This window comes from Muntiacus reevesi, chromosome 15, assembly GCF_963930625.1.
Source record: "Muntiacus reevesi chromosome 15, mMunRee1.1, whole genome shotgun sequence".
Taxonomy (NCBI): domain Eukaryota; kingdom Metazoa; phylum Chordata; class Mammalia; order Artiodactyla; family Cervidae; genus Muntiacus; species Muntiacus reevesi.
This window is the reverse complement of record NC_089263.1, coordinates 61,890,311-61,911,440: the sequence shown is the minus strand read 5'-3', so window position 1 is coordinate 61,911,440 and position 21,130 is coordinate 61,890,311. Positions and strand designations below refer to the sequence as shown.

The 21,130-nt window shown below is 40.7% G+C and overlaps 1 long non-coding RNA gene and 1 pseudogene across 30 annotated transcripts in view; both read right to left on the bottom strand.

The window, feature by feature from the left end:
• The window catches only part of LOC136147291 (uncharacterized), an 83,311-nt gene that overhangs the window by 52,133 nt on the left and 10,048 nt on the right, over nt 1-21,130 (bottom strand). For all 30 annotated transcript variants that reach the window (XR_010659144.1, XR_010659159.1, XR_010659160.1 and 27 more), the window contains exons 4-6: nt 16,313-16,383; nt 13,472-13,569; nt 8,869-8,954 (exon numbers count right to left, since the gene is read on the bottom strand). This is a non-coding gene — a long non-coding RNA (uncharacterized lncRNA). The remainder of the gene's footprint in view (nt 1-8,868; nt 8,955-13,471; nt 13,570-16,312; nt 16,384-21,130) is intronic.
• Nucleotides 8,077-8,146, bottom strand: LOC136147675 (small nucleolar RNA SNORD113/SNORD114 family; annotated as a pseudogene).

Below are 21,130 nucleotides of genomic sequence, written 5' to 3'. Positions count from 1 at the left end.
CCAGCCTCCAAGATGGCACCAAGGATTCCTGGTTCCTAGTACCCGTGGCCTTGCAGTCTCCTCCCATACTAAATCATGCCCGGCCTCTATACCCAACAGAATACTTGACAGGCAGACAGTGTATGACCTCTGAATCTTAATTATACATACATTGACCTTTCCGCCTCCCTTTCTCTTGTACTGATTGCTCGTGGGGAACTCGGCTGTCATGTTGCAAGGACACTCAAGCAGTCCTAAGGAGAGGTCCACGTATGAAGGGACTGTGGTCCCCCTGCCAACGACCAGCACAAACTTTCTAGCTTTCTGAGTGATTCATGGAGGCAAATCCTCCAGCCCAAGCTTTCACGTATCTGCAATCCTACCTGACATCTTGACTGCAACCTCACAAAAGACTCTAAACCAAAACTGCCCGCTATCCTCTCTAGATTCCTGCCCCACATAAGATGTGATGCATAGCAAATCTTTACTGTTGCTTTCAGTTGCTCAGTTGTAGGGTAACTTGTTACACAATGAAAAAAACTGATACATACAATGACCAACCACCAAGTGTCATATCTCACAATGAGGACATTGATACTATATTCTCTCATCCTATCTACTCCCCTTTCAAGGAGTTATGACCTAGCTCTTTATCACTGATGAAAGGTTTAAATTAACCATGGTATAAAATAAAATATAATAATAAAAACACTGAAGATGAATAAAAGTTCTCCATCATTTTTAATGGACCTCAGATTACTCGTAAAACTTGGCTAACCACCACCTTTGACCCTGCATGGCATCCTTTGGTCTTCCCCAGTGGCTCTGCAGCAAAGAATCTCCCTATGATGCAGGAGACACGGGTTCAATCCCTGGTTCAGGAAGAGCCCCTGGAGGAGGAAATGGCAAGCCACTCCAGCACTCGTGCTGGGAAAATCCCATGACAGAGGCGCTGTCGTCGACAGGGTCGCAGAGTCGGACACGCTGAGTGGGAGAACGCAGCACGTGGCATTCTTTGATTTTCTGTATTTAGTTCTTTTCCTTTGACATAATGTCAGGATGAACAAACCTCCTTACCCAAGGACATGCATCGAGACCACGGTCGTCTACCAAAGTCTCGATAACTTGTGCCACTCAGCCGTGTCTGACTCTTGGCGACCCCGTGAGCTGTGTATGCAGCCTGCCAGGCTCCTCTGCCCATGGGAATTCCCAGGCAAGAATGCTGGAGCAGGTTGCCATTCCCTTCTCCAGCGGATCTTCCCGACCTGGGGATCAAACCCAGGTATCCCGCATTGCAAGCAGACTCTTTTCCATATGAGCTACGGGGAAGTTCCGCAATACCCTCCCCAGAGGTAAAAATTAAACTCTTAAGACTATTGAACAATTAAATCAGCTACAGTGCTTTCATTCTGTGATATAAGATCCATATTTTTATAGAGAATGTAATAGGATAAATTTAACTTTTTTAAACAAACTGGAGTCATGAGGTACTAGATTAATCATAAACCTTGGATCCTATCACATTCTTGTTACAGATTTTTTTATATATTGACTTGTTTACTGCTTAATTTTTAATTACTATAGCAAATGCTGTTAAATCCAGCACCTAACACAAGAATAATTAATGTAACTGGTATTCTATTGATCTATATACTCCCTAACCACACAGTTCACAGCCTCATTCATCTTTTCCAAAGGACTACATTTATGCATTGCTAAGAGTAGGCTGTGAAAAAATGGTGTAATATTTACCTTAATTTTTCATTGACTCTTATTTTTCTCTTATTTAAATACTCCAAGAATAATTTGATAAGACAAGAATTCCTTTTTCATTGAAAATAGTTTATCATTACCTTTGTTTCATGACACCTGTTCCTCACCAACTCATGTACTACCTTCTTCTAAATAACTGACCAAAATATGAACTCATTCATTTATTCACTTTTAACAACAAATTCAAAATGAATTCAAGCCAGGACCCTGAAAGAGAATAGTGACTAACACTAGTTTCTGGTCAGACACTCATTCTCCACAGACAACTTGTTAGATCCTTTCTTGTTTTGTTTTAAATAATAGACAGTAAACAGTGATTTGATCATATATACTAACATTGTCAATACTTATCTATGTTTGGCCTTCTTTCAATTAGGCACTTATTTAAACAATTATTTTTAATGTGAATGGTTTGTTCCTTTTCTAAATAACCTAACAACCAACTACCCAACACCAATCCAAAAGCAACAAGGATTCTTGTAATAGAATATATCCTATATGGAAAACAGTTAAGTAAGACCTGATCTATTCAGGTTATGATTAGTGCTTCAGGAAATAATATATTAATAATCCTTGCTCACTGCTGGCTTGGATCATTGATCATCATTCATTTACACTTCTTCATTTATTCTTGCATTGCTTTACTTAGGATATATTTCACAGACATTAAGAAATAAAGCTCAAGAACCACATCTTTGATTACTCCTGACTTTTGCTGTAAGTCCCTTTTCCACTAAGGAAATAAGATTTCTTTTTTCTAATGAATCTTAAAGTTACAAAGCTTCATCAAAATCCTTGACTCACACATCTCAGAATATTCATCATTAGTCTATATTGAATATCTTTTTCTTCCTTTCTTATGTATTGTTTATTCCCTTATATAATGACTCACTAATAATAATATAATCCATCCTCACGAATCAAAAACCCCAAGAACAACATCCTTGACTATCACTAAGAACTGTCTATATATGCCCACTTCCCATTGTGCTAACAGACAACATTTTTTGCAATATACTTACATATTTGCTTTTTGCACATATAAATTAACTAGCACTCTTGCATCATATCAGTCCCATTAGTCCACTAGCTTGGCCCTTTCTATTTAAAGACAATGCAATGAAAAACTAAGGGATCCATAATCTCACTCCACAACTAGAACAATTGTGTCCATCTTCCAGTGTGCTCCTCTGTCAAAAATTAATAGCCTGAATCTTTATCAGTCGAGCAGTGCTTGAAATGCACTGCAAAACTAAAACACAAGGTTTCATCCCTGGAAATGAAGGAAACACCTGCATCTTTTTTATTGAATTTTAAGAGAATTAAAAAATTTTCCGTCATAAACCCCAATTCTGGCCTACGCTGGTGGTTTTATTGATTAATATACCCATTTATTACTTTGAAAAATTTAAGTGACACCCATAAACTAACCTCCCAACCCAAGAACATAAACTCTATCACTTACATCACTCTGTTCTGTCCTTACCCACAAAGTGTGTAAAAGCCAAGATCTGCAGTACTAGATAATGATTAAATCATCTGTAGTATGTTCACTTGGTGAAAATGTAGACTTTCAAAAAGTTTTCTTTAACAGAAGTTAGTTTTTCAGTGTTAATTATTAATATAAACTTTGGTCATTTAATAATCTCTTCATTGCCCAAGAATGTCACTCTTTATTGACTCACTTCATTTTTATTTTTAAATAATACAGTGAATAGCAGTGTGAGACTACAAACCTTTATCTATCATAAATATGTGTCTACATACTCCCTATCCATAAACCTAAAAACTTGCTGATTGCTTATAACATACCTCACTTGTGCAGCATTGGATAAATGTAGATCTTTACTCTATGGCATATTCTCACCAATTCACATGATTTTTTTCTGAGTTATAATGTCTAGTAGTTCATTTATTGATTTCTGTATATAATTAGGCATGAAATGGATTATTTGTCTAAAGAATTTCTCCATGTAAATTTTGTATGTGTACTTAGCCAAAGTGGGGAAGAACCCAGAGTTCTCCTTCTTTATCTTGACAATATTTGGATATATCAGGAGTACATATTAGTTTTGGTTCCAAACACATGTTCCTCCCTGGCTCCTCTTTGGCCTTCTTTTGAATAACTAGTCTATATATAAAATGCATTCCTTTATTCTCTTGTAACATTATATCAAGATCAATGAAAAAAACCAAAGTACTACATAAGAGCACTGGACATCCTTCTTAATGCTCATAGCCTATTGACGTAACTAACTAAATCCTCTTTTGATGTTTTTTAAATAAAACTCAGTGAATACAGATAGATTAATCTTAACTCTGATCATATGACAAAGTCTAATTTTGCTTTGTGTTTGGCCCTCTCTCAATAAAACGACTATGTAAGCGACTCTTTATATAAACTTTTTTTGTTGTTCTTTTATAATTAAAACAGCAAAACCAGCAATGAAAGCAGCCACCTGGACTCTTAGTTATCTCTGAATTGTTCCCGTAGAAGGGTACAGAGCTTTAATCTGTTCATCTACAGAACCCCATGTTTCAAACAAGCACTAATAATCTTTGCTTTATTGCATAATTCCATAATTGGTTTCTGTGAGGCCCTCCTTATCTTCATGCATTTACATACTTGTTTATCCATTTCTGAGTTCATTTCCCAAAGAGTTTACCTTCTGCCTTTTTCTCGATAGGCCACCAATTTCAAGATAGGAATTAATTACAATTTTGGATTCAGATCTAACCCCCACTCTAGGAGTCATCATTGGTCCAAGCTCAGCACTTGTTTTCCTCAATCTTTTACCCCTTCATGTATTGATTCATTCACTAGTTCAGTAATAACACAATCACTACATACACATCATAAAATCTTCAAAATATGATTCTTGAATGCTACTAAGATCTATCGATATGCTCATTTCCTGTAGAACTAATAACACTAGATCTCCTTTTCCAATGACCCTCAGTGTGGACATATGTGCTCCCTCCCACTGAGATCTTTTGAAAGGAAAATCTTGATATCAACTGTCATGTAAATATAAAAGAATAGCAAACATCTCTGAAAATATGTGAAACATTTTCCAAATTTTTGGAGGAGTCATCAGTTGTGCAAAATTGAATTAAACATCATCACCTACGGTTCATTAGCTAGTCTAGTCATTGGTACTGTACAGCATTCTTTAATTTTATACTTTTATGTAGCCATCTAATTTTTTTGAAATATTTCAGTGAACAATGAACAAATACTCCTAACCAAGAACATAAACTTTCAATGTTACCCAACTTGGTACATATGCTTCTTAAAGAGAGTGATATTACCCAAATGCTTCTTCATTAGATACGATTAAATCAGTTACAGTGTATTCATTCTGAGGTCAAAAGGAGGCTTTAAAAATAATGAAAAATCATGAATTTACGTATGCTTAGAGGATACTAATTGCAGAGTTCTAGATGGGACCTAAAACCTGTTTCATATCTTTGACCCAGGAACATCACTGTTTTTTATTTACTCAATTATTTAATTTTCATTTTAAGCTATATACTGAACACTAAATCCACAATCTAACCCACAAGTCAGAACCTTAAAGTCAGATTTTCTTCTTAACGATTCTTTTTTGTGCAAATCAGATAAATTTTAATCTTTGTTTTTCATGGCCCAAGCTTGACTCGTCTTTATGTATTCATTCACTCACTCATTCATTCATTCATTTAATTACTCATGGAATAAGTTCACCAGCTGCTCATTATATAAAGAAAACAGAAAATGCTAAAATGGGCAGCAGCCCAGAAACAAAATACTATTATGTGCATCTGTCTATGTGCACATTATGCAAAAGAGGAAAAGCCTAGATTTTTTTTAAAGTATGAAAGTCAACTCTTTAAAACAGGATAATCACTATGTTTATTCCATAATAGAGTGCCTCATTGGTGTGCGATTTGCATCTTTCAAGTAAAATATGAATCTATTCATTCATTCACTAGCAGCAATATATAATTATAACATGTCACTATTATAATTATAACTCCCTGGACAAAAACTTTCCAATAATATTAGCATGTGATCATATACTCACAGTCAACCATCTTAAATTAGCCATAACTCTTGTTATAGGACTTATTCGCATCACTGGTCCATGATTTTCTTCCTATTAGATATTTAATTATTTGTGCAAACATTTCGCCCTGTTCTTAACAAAATAAACAATCGGCAACCAACTATCAATCCATCAATCCATCATAACAGTATTCAATGTTGAGCACATCTGTCTATTTGCTCCCTGCCAGAAGAAGTAAAATCTTGATGTATTTATTTTCCTAGACTTCAGAGCTTCAGAAATATTTGAAAACATATTCTCATAATTGAACAATGTATGGTTTTCCTGTCTTCATTCCTTCCTTCCTGTCTTTCTTTACTCATGCATCATTTCAGTTATTATAAAGAAAATTCATACTCAAGGAACACAGAGCTTAAGAACAAAATCCTGAATACTCCTTTCTTAAGCCACAAGCACCTTTATCTAGAGGGAATAACTTAATCTCCTCTTAAAACGACCTCAGGGCTACAGAGTTTAATCAGAACTCTTAATTCAGACAGTCCAAGACACTCATCATGGATCCAGACTTGGCATTTTTATCGTCTTCATTCACATCCTTCCAGATCATTTTTACATGAATAAATTAAAATACAACAAATATCCATGAATTATAAATGCCAAGAACAAGATGAATGATAGTTACTAAGTTAAGTCTATTTACATTTGTCCCACAGAACTAATACATTTAATGTCTTTTTTCAATGCACCTCTGTGCTGCACAAACATAATCAAGAGGTGTGTTTCAAAGCAAAACCATACTGATAATAGGTTTTTGCTTATCTCTTTACCCAATTTGTTCATATTTTAAAGGTGGTAGAATAAAAAACTATGAACTGCCATCTTCCCTTACAACTAAAACAATGTAATTTTCTTCCTATGTTCTCCATGCTCAGCAAGTAAACGATCTTGATCTTTAATCATGGACTTCCATGGAAGATCCATGGATGGATCTTGGTCCATCAAGGACTGGATGTCTAAATATACTTTGGGGTCATACTACAATGGGACATTATGTGGCTCTAAAAATTATTAATCATGAACCTGGGTACATAACATCCCCTCTTGATCAATGTTTGGTGTTCTTTAATTTTATTTATATATGTAAAACCAGATTTAAAAAAAAAATAATTCCTTGAAAATCCATGAACAAACTTCCCAAAGTGAGAACATGAACTTCAACAGTTATTTATATTGATCTTTGTGCTTTTCACTGACAATGGCAACTGCTAAGAGACTGGTCATTAGAGAATGATTGCGTTGGCTGCGGTAGGTCCATGCAGTAAGGAAAAGCCAGTTCTACAGTCCGTAGTGTGAGCTTTGCACTGCCAGATTAATCATAAACTTGGATCATATCTCATTCTCATAATTAGTAGAAAAGCTGCAATCCTTTTTATTTATCACCTTATTTGATTTTTCATTTTAAGCTATGTAGTAATAAGCATCACTGAATCCAATACCCAACTCAAGAACAGAGTTTTTAAATATCACAGGTGCATAGTTGCACATTCTCTGCTCTTAAGTTAGTGGCCTACTCATTATTTTCATGAACTTTGTGCAGAATTGTATAGCTTTTTAAAACTAATGTCATGGCACATTCTCACAAATAATCCTAGCTTTGTCTTATTTTATGACTTTACAAAGCCTTTCATTTATTTATTTAATTTGCAATGGAATAATCTGACCATCGATTTATTTTCCATAATAAAATTATATATATATGTATATATATGAACTCTCCAGCTGAAACACTATTTTCACATGTGTAAGTCTCTATGTGACTTAGAAGGAAGAAACTAGGTCCTACTTTCTTCATATGAACATCAGTAGGATAGATCAGGATTCTCTATAAACCTTACTTCAGAACACAGGCTCCATATTTGTTCATAGTTTGCCTTCTTAAGATAATCATTCCAGATAAATCATATTACCTCAATTACCTGAGAATCTACACATTATATACTTGAACACCAAAAATGCTAACAATTGCCGCCAGGCTTAAAATCCACATAAATATATGACTATATCATCCTCCCACCAACTTTGAATGCCAACATGGATACCCAGGTGTGACCCTTTTTGTCTTTATTCACTTACACATTTATCTATTCATTCATGCATTCACTGATTCATTTACATCAATAAAAGCCATAATGAGGAACCACTAAGGCCCAAGAACAGATCCCCAATTTGCCCTAAACTCTATCCCCTAAAAGGGAAAAAACCAACTTTTTTTCTAATGGACCTCAGAGTTAGGGTTTAATCAAAATTCTTGATTCATATACCCCAGAACGCTCATCAGTGATCCAAGCTCAATACTCTTTTTATGATTTACTTCAATACTCTTCATCTATTTACTTATACATTGTTCATGGATTGTTTATACATTCATTATTTATTATTTCATTCATGATTTCAGTGATTTTTAAAAAAATTGATTTCTGTGAATCACAAAAGCCCAAGAGCAAGATCTCTGACTATTGCAGAGAGCTGTTTACAACTACTTATTTCCCACAGAGTTAACAAATGAGGTCGATTTTTAATTGAATCTCAGTGTTTCAATATAGATTAATCAACAACCTTGTTTCGTACCCTTCCCATGTGTTTTACTACTCTCTACTTGCCCAGCTTTCATGCAATTTCTTCATGTTTTAGAAGTAGTACAATGAACTTACTATCTTACCCAACAACTAGAGGACTGACAATACTTTCCATCTTGCTAGGCGCTCCCTCCTCCAGGACTTAACAACCTAGACTGTCATCAACTGAGAAATACTCCTATAATGTGGTACAAAAATAAAATGGAATATTAAGCAACTGCAAAAATGAATGCAAAACCTTCGAAGCTTGTTTTTCATGGATCTCTGCTGCACTAATAGGGATCGCTCTTAATCCACGGTTTATGACACATTCTCATCAGTGGTCCATATGTGGCTTCCTGTGACTTTGCAGTAGCCACTCATTCCTTTGAAACAGTTCCATGGACCACATGAATTACCTTCAAACCAAGAATATAAACGTTGTTACTTACATGAGTCCCTTTGCTTTCTGTCCACAGAAGTGACAAACAAGATTGTCATCACTGGTAATGAATAAGTCAGATTAGGTATGTTGAATCTGTGGAGTAAAACACGGATTTCAGAAAACTGATGATGCAATGTAGATTTTTTTAAGAGACCTTAGACTCGCTGAAACAAATCTGTCATAAAATCTCCTTCTAAACATATTCAATTAGCCCAAGAACGGCTCTCTTTTTATTTTTTAAATTATTAATGTACTAAACGATGACAACTGCTGCATCTATATTCTAGTATAATAATTCTAGATGTCTGTTCCTAATTCTTCGTATCAAAACCTACCCACATAGTTAAGAGCCTACATGACCTTCTTTATAGGTCTTCCTTGATTTGAGTGAGGGAAACTTACATCATTCTTTCTTCATATTTTCTCTCACCACTCTTGACCTTACTTTATGAGTTCACTCATATATTTATTTTTTATTTGTTTACTCATGGAATAACTTGTCCATTTTTTTCCCAAAACAAAAGCAAAGTGGTCTAAAACACTAGTGTAGTGTTTTAGATATATATCTATATAGATATATATATAACTGTGTCTACAGTTCTTTACCTAAAGTGGGCATAGCCCAATCCCCTTTTATTTATATGGACATCAGAAGAGTACTGTTAGATTAACAAATGATGATACGATATCCTCATTGGTCTATGTCTGCCCTCTTTTAAATAACCTCTTCCTTCATTGGGGCTTTCCTGATAGCTCAGTTGGTAAAGAATCTGCTTGCACTGCAGGAGATCCCAGTTTGATTCCTGGGTCAGGAAGATCTGCTGGAGAAGGGACAGGCTACCCACTCCGGAATTCTTGGGCTTCCCTTGTGCCTCAGCTGGTAAAGAATCCACCTGCAGTGCAGGAGACCTAGGTTTGATCCCTGGTTTGGGAAGATCCCCTGGAGAGGGGAAAGGCTACCCACTCCAGTATTCTGGCCTGGAGAATCCCATGGACTGTATAGTCCATGGGGTCACAAAGAGTCGGACATGACTGAGCGACTCTCACTCACTCACTCCTTCATTAGTTACAATAATATCACCCACATACCCCAGGTAAGAGTCCAAAATAACATTAACATCTGCCCATAAACTCAACACCCAAAGAATAACAACTAAACATATTTCTCACTCTGTATTCTTGCCTGGAAAATTTCATGGGCAGAGAAGCCTGGCGGCTACAGTCGACAGGATTGCAGAGTCAGACACAACCAAGCACACGCAGAAACAGTGTCCAAGCAGAGACCTTAAAATGCACACAGGTGGTTTTACTTGGAGTTTCTCCAAGTTTATTCCAGTTTACTCTGGAGTTTCAGGTTTTCACTATGAGTCAAGCATGACCCAGACACTACAACTCCTTTATCTCAGGGCTTTGAATAAGAAGGCAAGGAGTGAAGTCAAGCCACAGCCTAGAGCACAAACGCTGCAAGACACCTACGTTAGAAAGAAACACTACTGTTCTTGCAACGAGTGTTATTCTGTAAGCCAGTGAAATTGTGGGTTACTTATGCAGCACTATCACAATGACTAACTCATACAATTCCTCCCTTTTAAGAATTTTTTCATTTATTGGTTTTTTATAATACAGTCAATGAAATCACCGTCAAGGTACCATCAAGCCTAACAAGAACTATAATTTCTATCCATCTCAGTAATCTGTTGTTGTTGTTTACTCAGTCGTGACTGACTCTTTTGTAACCCCATGGACTCTAGCCTGCCAGGTCCTCTGTCCATGGGATTTCTCAGTAATGTATGTATATGTACTAGGCATGGATATAAAAGGCAGCTAAATCTTTGTAATTCTTACCCATAAACTCTTACTTTATGAAATTAGTTTCAACTATACAGAGAAGTATTAATACAAATATTTGCTTCATGATATACTTTCTTCTTTGGCCCTCGCTTAGTTCTGTATGCATACTGACAATTAGTAACACCTGTCTGTACATTCCTCACCAACAAATGTAAAGATCTTTTATTTATGGACAACAGTTACTATTGATATGTTAACCACAAATGTTGGTACATGCATACTCTCTTCCTTGCATCATACATGGAGTCTCTATTATTTATTACTCATTTTTTTGAAATAAACAATATTCTTACAATGAGTATCTGCAAAATGACTATTCAACCTACCAACTACAACCTTAAAAATAACTGCTTGATACTCTCTCACCAAAATACACAAATCTTCAACATTAGAGAAATGTTCACATAAACTTTGGGGCATGCATTCAAAGTAATACTTAATAGTTGATCCAATAAATGAATAAGTCTATATCTATTTTTCATGAACCAAAGACTTTTTTTGCCAGTGAATCTCAGCCATGCAGAATTGGATTAATTATCATCTTTTTCACATGGTACATTTTCATCTCTGGCCCATAATTAACTCTCCTTTATTAATTTATGTATTTAATTATTCATACCTAATATTCAAGAAATTCTCATTAACCAACCACCCGATGCAACTAATAGAGTCACCATTATAGTCATATGTGACTATTTAAATTTAAATTAATAAAAATAAAGTAAAATTAAAAATTCAGTTCCCCATCCTCATTAGCCACACTTCAAGTGCTCACTACTCACATGTGGGTCGTGGCTACCGTATTGAACAGAACAAATTACAGGTCATGTCCAGCAGCACAGAAATTTCTGTTGGACATGAAATACATTCTTTACCTTTAGCTAATAGGCTAGAACTGTTTCTAATGAAGCTAAATGGGACCGATCATAATTCTTTATCATTGGTCTATGCTGATTCTCCTTGGTCTGATTTGATCATTTCCAAAGGACTGTTAATTAACATCCATAAATCCAGGCTCTGACTCCACAGGTAGAACACCTACGCTATCTCTCATCTCCCTTTGTGTTCCTTGCTCAACGAGTTAATAGCCTAGACCTTTATCCATGGAGGGCTGTTTAAATAAGCTAAGCACATATACACCATGAAATACAAAAGAGCTGGTAAAAGGAATGAAACACGCTAGGTTGTGGTAGTCAAAAGCACAGAACTAAATTAACTGTAATTCTTTCATCTGTGGGTCCATCTCATCACCAGTCTACATTTTGGATACTCTGTATCTTATATGTCTATCACGGGCTTCCCTTGTGGCTCAGATGGTAAAGAATCTGCCTGAAATTCTGGTAAATACATAAATACATTTATTAATTTTTTTAGCACTGAAATTAACATCCAACACACGATCATGCAAAAACAGGAATATTGAATATCTGCTCCTTAACCGACATACTTTAAACGGACCTGGGGTGTACGAAATTCTTGTTTTAGTTGCTAAGTCTTGTCTGACTCTTTTGCAAATCCATGCACTATAGCCAGTTAGGTTCCTCTGCTCATGGGACTTCCCAGACAAGAATATTTGAGTGGATTGCCATTTCCTTTTCCAGTGAATCTTCCCAACCCAGGGATGGAACCCGTGTATATTGGCAAGGGGCGTCTTTACCACGTGGGCCCCCAGGGAAGCCCCATGTATAGAATCACAAAAATTTTAATTCTGGAATAATTAAATATTATTAGCGGCTCATATTTGCCCTCTCATTTTATTTATTAATTTGTTCATTCATTCATTTACTTACTTATGAACACCCTTGAACTACTGTCTACCTGAAGATTTAAGAACATCAACTACTACTTACATTCTCTTTGCCTTATCCTTATCATCCAAATAAGAGTCAAAATTTTCATAAAAACTGCATGATTAAATAAACTATGCTGTGTCCATTTCATGCAACAGAAAGCAACTTTTTAAAAGAAGGAACAGCCTGGATCATTTTTAATGAGTCTCACTTGTGTAGAATTGAATTAATCAGCCTTAGTTTATGAAACATTATCCTCACTGGTCTGCGGTTTGTCCTTTTAAATTTTATGTATCCCTTTAAAAAAAAATAATAAAAGGACATTCATGAATCTTACACAAAATATAATAAGCTACCACTTCTTTTCATTTCTATGTGCATCTCTCACTGAGTTAACAGTCTAAACTTCACCAATAGGAAAATGGTGCTAAAACCATAGTGCATAACAGTAGAATGCTACTAAAGTAAATAAAATAGCATATTTTTGTTTCAATGTCCCTCAAAATTGCAGAACTGTGTAGTCCTAAATCTTGGCTCATACTATATCATCTTCTTTAGTCCATGCTTTTACTAATTTTGATTTTACTAATATAAACATCCATTTCTTTATAATAAATCAATAAACATATAAGGACACACTATTCATCCGAAGGCTAAGGGAAAGTAACAATTATATTTATATAAATATATATATTATTAATGTATAATATAATCACACATAAAATTAACATAATGAGCCACATATATAATTACTTTTTTATTTGCTTATTTCTTACGGAGAGAACAGCCCAGTTATATTCTTTTTTAATTCAGTGACAGGCCAAATGAGACTCCTCATCCTGCGTTCAGGACAGTGTCTCGTCACTGGTCTATGCTTGGCCATCTTTGATTTTATTTGTGCCCATTCATGTTCAACAGCGCACATGCACCCATCAGCCAACCACCCAACCGTAAAACAACAACACTAACCATCACTCACGCTGGTTGGTCCATGGCTCATTTCCCACAGAGGTCACAGCCAAGATCTTCATCAACAGTGTCATTAGACCCACTCTGGGGCCTCCACGCTGCGGAACACAAGGCAGATATTCAAAACGGTGAAGCAACCAAGATCTTCTCTAACGGTCGCCGGGTGAGCAGCACAGAATTAATCACAATCTTTAGTTCCTGACACACTCTCATCACCGGCCCAAGTATAGCTCTCATTGTACATATTTTTCCATCTAATAATTGTATTTATTACAATAAACGTGCATGAACTCACCACCCTAATCAAAAACAAGCATAGTGACTGTTAGAAACATCTGTCTCTACGCTTCTTCCTTACAGAAAAACCAGCCCTGATCTTCTTCCTAATGGGACTCAGCTAGGCTGAATTGTGATAATAATGATCTTTGATTCCAGACATATTCTCATCCTTGTTTCCTGGTTGTCCTTTTTCTTGTTTTTACTTAGTTTTTTGAAATAAATAAGCACACAGGAACTCAGCACTAATCCACAACAAAAATATCGATTAGTCCTTACAGACCAAAGCTTCTGATCCACAGAGGTAAGAGTTTCTGTATTGCTGTTTTAAATAGTCCACAATTGTATATAAATGGATTAATCTTGAGCCAAAATCCATAAAACGTGATCTTTGGTGGCCCACACTTGGCTCTCCTCCTGGCATGTATTTTATTTACTCATCTAATTCACTCCTAATAATATATCAAAAAGACCAGAAGCCACCATTCAGCCCAAGACCTGTTAATACACCTCCTACCCACAGTCCCAACAACCTAGAACTCACTAGGAATTTGTTTTGTTATTTTTAATAACTACTGTTGGGTAGAACTAAATTAGTCATAGCGTTTGTTTGAAAACACAGTCATCAGTGGCACTTGCTTGGCTCTCTTTAATTCAATTTGTGCATTCATTCATTTGGACAAAAACCATGCAGCGAACACTCACTAAAGCCTGCTTTTATCTGTCTACACTTCTCTTCCCACAGCCAAGATCTCTTCTGGCACACAAACCCCAGTGTGCCCATTCTACGGAACACAAACCCCCATGAAAAAGAAGAAAATAGCCCAGACCTTCTTGCGTGTTAATTGTCAGGTTAGCAGACCTGGATTAATCATCACCTTTTCTGCAGACCCATTTTCACAACTGCGCTACTCACTGCGCTACTCAAGGCCATTATTTCTTTATTCTTTGATTTTTTTTTAATATAAAATGAAGGACCACAAACCACTCTGGTCTCTTTTTCATGTTCCTCGGTTGTCAAGAATTAACCGCAATCCTTGGTTCACGACCCCTTCTCCTCCCGATGCCTCTCTTATTTTACTGATTACGCAAAGCAATAACCCTGCAGGGCCCCCACCTTCAGCGCCTCCCCACTTCGTTCCCTGCTGCCCTCTACCTTAAACAAGGACCCCCATATCCCCTGTGTCCTCTCCCCTTCCCCTTTAATACATGCAAAATTTTATCACATATGTATTCTTAAAAAGTATTTTCCACAGTTCAGTGGCTGGCTGGGCCTCTGCAGGGCCTGTGTCAAGGGGGAGAATTAAACACATATGATGGACTTACAAGCACACTCATCAAGGGGTGGGAAAAGGACCGGAAGCTCTTTGTCTGTGCTCGCAGTCACGAGGCAGAGTGGCCCAGCGGTCAAAGCACATGGCTGGCATCTCACTGCTGCCTCCACACCCAGCCTCCAGTCTTGGCTAGCTGGGCCACATCGGGGAGGCGAACTAACCCCTCTGTGCCAGTTCTCCCCACCCGCAGTCACGGCAGCAGTCCCTGAGCAGCACCAGCCACTCTCTTCCTGCCAAAGTCAGCCAAGGCACCCACCCCTTCGCTCCCCAGCTCTGAGCCCCGCCCCATCTTCCGTCCGTCTGCAGCAGCTGTGGTGCTAGACAGACAGACAGACCAGGTTCCACCCCAGCAGGCACTCGTGAGCGGTGTAACTGCAGAGACGTGACCTGGCTTCTCTGTCTTGTGCCCCAGACTCGTGCGACCCGTCGACTGCGGACAGCGACACCAACGTGGGGGCGCGTTGGACCACAGACCTTCCCGCAAGCGGCTCCCACCCTGCGCTCACCCTGCCCGTCCCCCGCCCCCACGTCGCCCACCCCGCGGGTCCAACACCCCCGATCTGATTAGAGAAACGAGTGATCTCGATGCTCAGGCCAAGCCGAGGGTTTCCGAAAGGATGGGCCTCGGGCCGGAAATTGTTGGGATCTGTTCTTTTTTGGACCCAGCATCAAAGCTTAAACAAGTGCCCTGGAAGACAGAAATCCAACTAAGGGATGCGTGTTGTAAAACTAAAATTCATTTCATGAAATGGGCCTGCCTTCGGGGGAGCCCATGCCCTGAAATTCTTGATGTTCACGCTGTTTCCCAGAAACCGAAAAACCATGACCATTAGTGACAAGACACAGCCAGCTTCCTTCCTGCCCTCCCAGACTGGCCCGGTGGGAGCCCAACATGCTGGCCCCAGAGCAACTCCGAGGCATGAAAAATAAAAAATAAATGACAAGTTAAAACATGTTCTCTTATGCAGTTGTGCATATGATGTAATCCATACACACAAACGTACCCACGTGGGGACCTACAATGAGGAAGTCATGGGACGAGCCCTAGGCTGGGGATCCCGATCCAGGCTCCCGCCTCTGCCTCGACCCCACCTCGGGGCATGGGGCGCTCCCCCTGCTGCACCTAGGCGTCAGTGATCTCCCAGGCTTCCCTCCCCTCCCAGAGGGTGTGGAAATGAAAAGCATGAGCTTCAAGTTTCCTCGAAGCGGCAGAGGACCGTTAACGCTGTACCTCCGGCGCTGGCGCGTAGCGTCCGCAGCATGTCCTTGCGTACAGCGTCCCATCTGAGCTTCACAACAGTCCTGTGAATAAGACACGATCATCACCATGAGCCAACATTTACTGCATGGACCCTCCTCCAGGCACCGCGCTGCCTACTTTGCAGTCATTGGCAATGCTCTGGGATGAGAACAAATCAACAGCATCTTTCTTTTTTTCCCCCCAAAAAGTTTTGAGCATGCGCTTGGTACCAGCAATAGGCCAGGGAAGACAGCAATGAATGAAACAGACAAAATCTGAGAGCTAACATCCTTGAGGTGGAGACAGGAATAGATAGTATTCAAAATAAGTTAAGTACAATATGCAGTTTATAAGCTGTGTATAAGAACTATGGGGGTGGGGTGGACAGAAAGCAGGGAAAAGAATGATAGAAGACAAAGAGGGAATTCCCTGGAGGTCCAGTAGCTAGGACTCCACACTTCCACTGCTGGGGATCCATGTTCGATCCCTGGTGAGGGAACTAAGATCCCACAAGCCACATAGCACGGCCAAAAAAAAGAAGAAAACACCAAGGAGGAGAACGTCTCACTGAGAAGGTGATATCTGAGCAAAGACGCGATTAGTCCCATTTAACACAGGGGGAAACGGAGCCTCAGAGAAGTTATGTGACTGACAAGCGGTCACACAGCTAGGAAGATGCAGGCAGCCAGGGTGGAGAGCCTGGCCTCAGCGTTTCTTAGTCACTTAACCCCAGGACCTCATTTCTGCAGCAGTTCTTGCTCTCTGCTACCAAACTGTCAGCCCATAAAGTGAGAGTGTGGATCCACATGTGGTTCATCTCCTCTCCCACACAGGCATTCCCAGGATGTACTGAGAGTTTGGGTCAAATAAGTGAACCTTCTTGGAGGAGATGGCAGCGGTTGACAGTTCCCACAGGACTTGCATGGATTCTGGGACCAGGCCATGCTGGGAAAACCTGCCCAGCACGACCCAGCAAGTCAGCAGAGATGCTAAACCCATCTCCTACCACATGGCTGTTGGGGCACCCAAATGCATTCGCTCCCCTGGTGCCAGCCCCGTGCGCAGCCACATGCCGGCTGGGCTTCAGCGGCAAGTGCTCTGCCCAGGAATGGAAGGCAGTCACCCGACCCTCGTGTCTCACATGGCGTGAGACTCAAGTGGAACCATCCTTTCTCCAACCGGCCAACCGCAAAAGAGCAAACAAGAAACATGCCTAATGTGGCTGTTTTCTAGGCTCCCCTGCACCCACCCACCCCCCCCAAAAAACACGTAGTGAAAGAAGTTTGGTGAGAGTACGCATGGGAAATGTGCCCACTGCTTCTAGAAGCCATGAAGCTGAACCAAGACAATTTTATTTCTTCATCTTGCCCTTCACCTACTCCGCTTCTTCTCAGCTCCCATCCAGTCTCTCTAAAACTCTCAAGACCCCCAAGAAAATTCTTTCAGGGCAGTTTCACCTATTCTAAGGTTTAAGCTTTCGTCAGATGGATCATGTCCATTGGGCACATAGAACTCCTGTGTACATAACCAGAAATGAAATCGTGGATGCATATTTGTTTTTCTATTTCACTGACTGCCCTCTCCAAAGGCAAAGGCTCACACACTTCTACAGGTACCTATTCAGCTGCCTGTAAAGTATGGATAAAGATTCTTACCAGTAAGACATACTAAATGCCGTCTCATGGAAAACAGCCATAACAACTGCACTTTTAATTATAATGAAATTTTTACTGCATCCTCACCATGAACACTATTGGTATTCCCATACTACAAGTGCGGAAACTGAGGCACAGAGGTTAAACACTTTGTCCGAACTCACAAAACTAATCAGTGGCAGAGCTGGGATTGAAATTTGAGCATCTGGGGGGTGTGTAACAGGACTTAGCCCCTAAGCAGATTATCAAAACACAACTGCTGAATTTTAGCCAGGTCTCCAGGGACACCACTGATTTCCCCTCGACCTCCCGTCTGCTTCCCTCTCCCCTAGCCTTGCACCCTTTCTGCTTCTGGAGTCTAGCTCTGCTTCCCTGAGCATTCAGTCAGAATCGGAGCTCCCAGAAATCTAACTTATAACTTGGATAACTGCCCTGCAGGATGTCAATGATAAGGCTGACCCCTACATGTGTGATCATTAAAAGTGAGATGAACCAGAGAAGAAGTTGCCTGAGAAATAAATTTAAGATCTGGGGGACAGAAGTTTGGCTCCCTGACAGTCCAGGAAGCTGAGTCTGACATTGCTGAACCCCAAGGAATACAGATTTTTTTCAGGCACGGTCAGAGAGAAAAGAAAACAGGAAGAGGGTACGGGTTTGGTGGAAGAGCAGACAAGGGATCAAATCCTAGCTCTGCAATTGCCCCCTACATGATGTGGGGCAAGACACGGGCCACTTCTAAACTTCAACTTCCTTTAATCTTGATTGAGATAGTGACTGTTGCAGTGGAGGGTGGCTCTGATGACCGAAGACGATGTGGAGGAGCTAGAAGAAGACGGAGCACGGGGTTGGGCTCAGGGCTCAGTCATCCAGGAGAGGCAGGGGCAAGGGGACTGTCCTCTGGTTCTCGGTGCAGCGTGAAAGCAGCTGGGACCGAAGGCTGCAACTGAGTGGCTCCAGCACCACACCTGGGGCTTGGTCCCCACGGGCTGGCAGCCCCCCTGTTGCCCAGAGCCCCCAGAGACAGTGACTGCTCAGAAGCAGCACAGAAGGCAGCTTTCCCAGCAAGCTCCACTCAGAGGAGACCTCTCTTCACAAATCAAGTGAGCCCTTGGTGTTGATGAGAAACTGACTATTCCCCCTCATTTATCCATCCATCCGCCCCTGCACTTTAATTCACTCACTCAACTCACCAGCCTCCATCAGGCAGCCAGCCACCCCTCTACTCCCGCATCTTGATACATCCATCCTTCCAACAGACCTGGGTTGGGATCCTGGGTCCTGCTTCCTAGCCAGTCTCAGACAAGTCACTAACCTCTCCAAGTCCTCTCATCTGTGGCATAAAGGGACATCAGACACAGCTGGGGCAACGATTTAAAGACCTCACGGACATACCAGCAACTGGCCTGAGCAAAGGCTCCTAAAACCTTCACTCCCACTGTGTCTACGATGGGGCTAGGATTTACGTGGGAAGAACACCACAGTATCTTGCATGATGTTTTCTAGGAATTATCTGCCATGTTTTTGTCGCGTGCAACCCCCTGTGGCCCCTGGGACTGGGCAGTGGTCAGGGCAGGTGAGCGAGGGGGGCCCTCGCGGACACAGAGCAGAGAGTGCCACCTAGTGGACTGGCAACCGGTGGGGTCCTGACTGGGTCCCAGGTTGCAGCAGCTGCAGTCTGCTGTAGCACAGCTGAGTTGCAAGCCAGCTGGGAGGTCCCAGCCTCCCTGACTGCAGGCTGCTCTGTTGGGATTTCGTGCACGTACTTTCCTCATCACTCAGAGGGTCTGGACTGCCAGGAGCCTTTTGTTTTGTGGATGATTGCCAACTTTGATTTGCCTACCCCAGCCTCTCTTTAGAAGTTTCCGGGGGGGCTGGGTGGAGGACAACTCTGGCAGCCACTGTTTGCTAGTATGTCTGCTATGTATTAAATACAGGGCTGGGGGCTTCATGTGCATTATCTCAAATCCTCTAAATGACCCCAGAGGAGACCCAGAATTTGCTCCACTTTCAGTGAGAAAACTGAAGCTTCCTGAGGTTGGGTTACTCACTTAAGGGGAAAGTAGCTATGCAAACCCCTGGATTTGTAGCTGTGCTTACTTCCTATAATCCTGGTGCCCCCCTTGAAAGTGCAGGAAAGAATTTGGACACTGATTTTAACAAGCCGAGTGTAAAAGAAATTTATGAGTCAGTTGGGGCTGTTTGAATGCCGAATGGCTATTGGATGACATTAAGAAAATGCTGTTAATTTTTTAACTGTGATAATGGCATTGTGGTTATGTTTGCAAAACAGAAAAGAGTCCTTCTTTGTTAGAGATGCACACTGACAAAGGCTGGAAGAAAAGGTAGGGTGTCTGAATTTGCTCCAGGAGTCTGGGGCAGGTGGGAGTCGTGGAAGGACAGTAGGGGGTCTGAATGGAAGGAGAGGGGCTGGGAGTTGTTGGCCGGCAGCAGTAGGAAAACGGTAAACTGCGATGAAAAGACGTTACCATTTTCTCCACTTTTATGTTGTTGGAAATTAATCACAATCAAAGGTTTTTAAAATCAACATGTAAAAAATACAGCGCAGTAGTCATGAAATGAAGATAATAATAATAAACAATATCTTAAAGTGCAGGAGCCAAGGAGGTAGCAGAGGTGAAGCCACATAAAAGAGCAAAGGGGTCCAGGGTCTGAGCTGACTCCTGGAGGGCCAGAGGGGGCTAATTCACAGGCAAAAAAAAAAAAGGCTCAAAGTGGAAAGGGGACAAGAGAGGGGCTCGGATGGGTGAAAGCAAGCCATTCTAAGGTGGGGAGGTTAAGGAGAAAAAGCGCAAGGGTGCAGAGCAAGACACCTACCTGCTACCCCAGCGCCCTACCTCCCTCCCAGCCCCTCCTACGCACCCCTCCCAGCCCCTGCTATATCCCTCAGACATCCCCATTCTCCCCGGACCCTCAGGGCCAACTGATCCCTTTCCTAGGCACCCGTGCCCCTCCCCGGCCCCTTTGCCCACCCCCTAAGTCCTCCTAGTACCGTGCACCCTCTTCTGACCCCTGAAGGGCCCACAGGAGCCTCCCTTCTCCACAGCAGACCTGGCCACCTGATGACGCCTTCCCTGGGACCAGCTCAGATAGGACTCGGCTATCTAGCTTGTCAAATTTTTTTTCTTTTTTCTTT